The 5,418-nt window shown below is 31.9% G+C and overlaps 1 pseudogene; it reads left to right on the forward strand.

Annotated features, from left to right (window-relative positions):
- The first annotated feature begins 2,076 nt into the window (after nucleotides 1–2,076).
- On the forward strand, nucleotides 2,077–2,656 carry LOC113927845 (annotated as a pseudogene).
- Nucleotides 2,657–5,418: the final 2,762 nt, after the last annotated feature.

The raw sequence follows: 5,418 nt of genomic DNA on the forward strand, positions 1-5,418 counted from the left end.
GATCTTGGTCTCTAAATACTTTCCTCCCCTATAAGAATCAAGGCTCTTTGAAGAAATCGCTGGTCCGGGGCTGAAGCAGGGGAGAACAGGAAGTTTGTTTGGAATATCTTATTATAAAAGAAAGGAAACAAATGCTAAAAGAATAATGAAGACTTGAAAAAAGTACAAAGAAATTAGAGAAAAGAAGCTCTTGCTGGTCTAAAATTGGACAATTTATGCATCAAAATAACTAATAATAATGAATATAACCAGTTGTATAAAATAGAAAATCACTAGTCAATGTAGGTACAAATGAAATCATTGGTAAGTTGAAATATTGATTAGGAATGAGTCTTAAATTACCTCCTTGAAAAGTACTTATTAATTACAGAGGATAAAGATTAACTTTCTAGTGAAGGAGTCTGGCAAGTGCCAACATAAGTGATTAATATTAATATAAATAATGAGGCAAAGCACATTGAGTTCCCAGGACAGGATTCAATGAGAACTGTATTATAACTGTTAACACTGATGCCCAAGAACTCCTAACCATAATCTAATTACAAAAAACATCAGACAAACCAAATTGAGGGATATTCTACAAAGTGAATGGCCTATAAACTTCAATAATGTCAAGATCCTGAAAGGAAAAAAAAAAATAATAAATAACCATTTTTTTTAAAGGTGAACAACTGATCCAGATTGAAGGAGATTGAAGTACACGTGACAAATAAATGAAACGTGTGATCCTGAACTGAATTCTTCTGTTGTAAAGCTCATTACTGGGGACAATAAGGAAAACTGAAATGAAGGGACAATAAGGAAAACTGAATGAAGTTTGAATTAATGCACAAATGTTACTTTCCTGACTTTGATCATTGCATAGGGACTATAGAGAAGAATGTCTTCTTATGTAATAAATATACATCAAAGTATTTAGGAATACTGTAGCTTTAATATCAGCAAAAATGATCCAAGAAAAATAAATTCTTTGTACTCTACTTATAACTTTCTGTATATTTGAGTTTTTTTTAAAAGACAAAATCTTTAAATAATTTAAAAAATATAAATTTAGGTATTAAAGCAAAAATTCAGAATGTGAAATGAGTCCAAGGTATAAAATATATCATACATAAAATACCACAGTGGTTTTACAATTAGCTGTCTAATACATATCTGTAATACTTTTTTTCTCCATGTTTTCACTTCATATTCTTTGCCTCCTAGTCTAATAATTCTTGATATAATTTTCTATAGAGAGTATATAAGGACAAATTCATCTTTCTTCTAATGTTGATGAGTTTTTAAAAAATAATTGACAGTTGAGAAAAGTTTCTTTCAGTTTCCAAACTTGTTATGGATAATTAGCACCCAAAATAAGAAACCTTTTTGACATTTCAAAGTCATAAGTTTTATTTTGAGGGGTGGATTTTTGGCCTTTTGTTATATTTGGATTTTGGTATGATCAGTAATTTTCAAATATGTATATAATTTAATCAAAATTAAGGTATACACAAGAGCATTTTAAAGACATTTTAAAATTACCACTATGTTGAACAGAAATATATGATCATATTACTCTTCTGCTACATTGACTCATTAATATGTACATGTGAAATTTTGGTCACTGGAAATTGTTACTTTCAGGCCATTTGATTGTGTTGGTGGTCATTCCATTTTATCCAGATCTGCCAGACTTCAACAAGATATGTCATATCTGCTAAAATATAATCTAATACATTGGGAAACATTAAACACACATCTTTCTCACACAACCATACTACTCTGTAGTCTCACTATGATTTATATACTAGAACACAAATATTAATAAATTCTATTTTGTGTGATTCCCAATAGAAAAAAAATATGGTGTATTTATAATTGCTTTCTTCAAGTATACGTCTATACTACAAGCAGAAGAGCACTTCATTTTTCTTAAGTGTTCTGGAGAAACAACTACACTTACAATTTTACTCATCTGATGATGGTAAGAGTTTCCAACAGATCAGTTTCTTGCTCTGTGATTATAAACATTGTTTCTTTCTCCTGCTGCCATGGCCCTAGACCAGTTGCTAAAGGACACATCCATATTACAGTATGAGCTATGAACCTGGACCTTTGGATCTCAATGGTAAGTATGTTGACACCATTGCCAATAGCAGTACACCTGGAAGCTACTTCTATAAAGAAATGAAACTGACTGTAAGCCAAATTATATATCCCATTAATCTCATTCTTAATGTACCAAATTAAATCCCCCTTGGGTTGATTCTCCAAATCCCATAGTCATTCCAGTACCATTTATAATGCGGATAAGTGATGGAAGGGAAATGCTTGAGGTATGTCTTTAATGCTCCCAGGTCCATAAACAAACAAGCACACAAACAAACCACTGAGATCTTAAGATACAATAAGATGAGACCACGCCCCCAGGCCACACCAGTGTCTCCCTGTGTCACCTGTTTTGGACCTCTGTCCTCCCCTTGACTCAAAATAGACCCCAACTCCTCCTACTCCACCGGTGGTTCGTGCACTTGTGTCAGCTCCTGCAAATGCAGAGTGCAAATGCACCTCCAGCAGGAAAAGTCACTGCTCTTGTTACCATGCAGGCTGTAACAAGTGTGCCCAGGGCTGCATCTGCAAAGAGGCACTGGTAGAGTGCAACGACTGTGCCTGATGTGGAGGAGATCCTGTTCCAGTTGGAAATAGATCAACATGTACAAACCTGCAGTTTTCTGTACCCAGTTGCTACATTCTGATTTCTATGAAATATTTGAATGAGGATAAACTCATCTAGACACCCCCCCCAAAAAAAATGTATAAGGAGAGGACAGAGTGGAGGTAACACTAGACTACCAGGAGTAATAATATATGTAGTAATATGGATTTATGCAATGGAAGGAACTAAGGATTAATAAAACAATGAGAATATTCTTCCAGGAAAATGTTAGTAATTTCTAGAACCACACTACTTATTCTATCTCAGTAAGACATAGGAGTTAAACAGTAGGTTGTGAGGAATAGAGTAGGGAGAAATACTGGAGGTGTTTTACTGACATTTCTGAACATGTATTTCTATCCTGATGCAAACTCTTTCAGTGGAAAAAAAAATAGGAAATACTTCTGACATTAGTTTATGGAGCTATGATAACCATGATATAAAAAAATACCATGGAGAGTAATAGAGAAGAAAATTATATTTTGCCTTACTCATGAACACAGAATCAAAACCTTTAAGCCAATTTTAGCAAAAGTGGTATCAATTTATTTTTTAAATGTATCATGGCTAAGATGGGTTTATCCAATGAATACAAGATGCTTTATATATAACGATGTCAACATAATTCACCACACCAGTAGATTAAAGGAGAAAAATTATCTCACCAGACATATTAAAGTTATTTGTTTTGAAATTCAGCATCTTAGGAAACTAGGAATTGAAACAAAACCAAATGCAATAAGGACTATCTATCAAAAATCAATTGCTAAAAACATACATAAAAAAGAATTGTCACAAACACTATATTGAAAATCAGGATAAAAACAAACACTACTATCCAGAATTGTCTATGAGAATCTTGCTGATGCTATCATTAAATAAAGGCATAAATGACTAAATAAAAAATTAAGAAAGAAATAACAAAATTTCCTTACTTGAGGATGTCTACATAAAAATAACAAGAATAAATTAGAGTTGAAGTACATAGTGAATAGAAGATAAATTGATAATTTCCACTCCAAATCAATACGTTAGAAAATGTAATATTTACAGAATATCATTTATAATAGCACACAAAACATAGAGCACATAGAAGAAATCTAATTGAAATATAATAGGAAAGTATAAAACTTTACTGGAAGGCATAAAAATCTGTAAGTAGGAATGTAAACTACACTCATAGATAAGAAAACCCAATTGAAAAAGTATAATGTCAGTTTTCCCCTAATCTATACATTCAATGCATTCCAATTTAAACTCCAAATATAATTTTGACTAGAGATTGACAAATCAATTCCAAAATGTGAAAAGGGCCAAGAATAATTATAAGCTTTTTTGAAAGTCAATGAGGTGATTTCAAGACATATTTTAAAGTTGTAGTAGTTAAGACTATGAAATTGATACAAGAATAAACAAAGAGAACTATATTACAAAGTAGTGTATACTGAAACAGAATGGTTCATGAAAGTAAACTTGGTTTATAACAAGATAAACTGCAGCAGATTAGGATGGATCATTCAATAAATGGTACTGGGACAGAGGGTATGATAGCAGAAAAAAACAAAGAGTATACCTTACACCATGCACAAAAATCAATTGTAAACAAAATAAATTCTAGAAAGTAAAACTTGAAACTTTTAGAAGATAATGAAGAAAATATATCACAATGTGGTATAGAAGGAATTTTTTTAATCAACTCCCCTGAAGTAAAAATTATAAAGGAAAAAAATGAACATATTTGTCAACAATAAAAATGAAAATTGTTACACATCAAGACACTTAAAACATAAAAATACAATTTGCAGACCAAAATGGTTAGGTATCCAATACAGAAATTAATACAAACAAATATGAAAGCAACTCATCCAAAATAGGGCAAATGATACATAGAACAATTTACAGAAGAGAAATCTTACAAAACCAATAAATGTTGAGCAGATGCCCAACCACCTCAGTATTCAGGAAAATAAGAATTAAAATGACAAGATCTTATTTCATAGGTAATCATATTGACAACATTTTAAACATCAGTCAGTACCAAGAGACGATGAGAATTCTCACCGTTGGTGGCAGTGTATATGTTTAACCATTTGGGGAGTAATTGACAGTATCTGGCAAAGTTGAAAACACATATCCATTAACCTAGCAGTTTAAACCTAGAGAAAAATCTCACAAATATGTACAAGGAGACAGAAAAGCATTATTTGAAATAAGGAAAAAATAATGGAAATAACTTAAATCTCCATTAAGAGTAAAAAGAAAAAATAAACCATGGGAAATTCATGCAATGGAATACTCTATATATCAGTGATACATGAAGGTGAACGCAAGATTGTTGAAGTAAGCCACTGACTTTTAAACTGTCCCATTTCTAAATAGATGCTATATTGAGGTAAACTCTGTACAATTTATTTCTTCTTTATTAGATTTTAATTAACAAGCCTAACATAGACGAATAAGTTGTCTGTAAAACGTATAATCAGCAGAGCTATTTTTGTTGTTGAAGTACCCTTTTCACAGAGATGTCCTTATTCAAGGGCTGAATGGATAACATGTGTGAACATATCCTTTGAATAAGATCCTGTGAGCCCATAAGGAACTTTGATGATGAGTCTATGAAAAACACTGAACATGATTCTTAGTGATCCAATCATATACAGCATTCCTAAGAGCTTCTGCAGCTTTCTCTGGCTAGAGAGAAGCTTAGTTATATGTTTGAG

The sequence above is a fragment of the Zalophus californianus genome, chromosome 7 (genome assembly GCF_009762305.2).
Source record: "Zalophus californianus isolate mZalCal1 chromosome 7, mZalCal1.pri.v2, whole genome shotgun sequence".
Lineage (NCBI taxonomy): Eukaryota > Metazoa > Chordata > Mammalia > Carnivora > Otariidae > Zalophus > Zalophus californianus.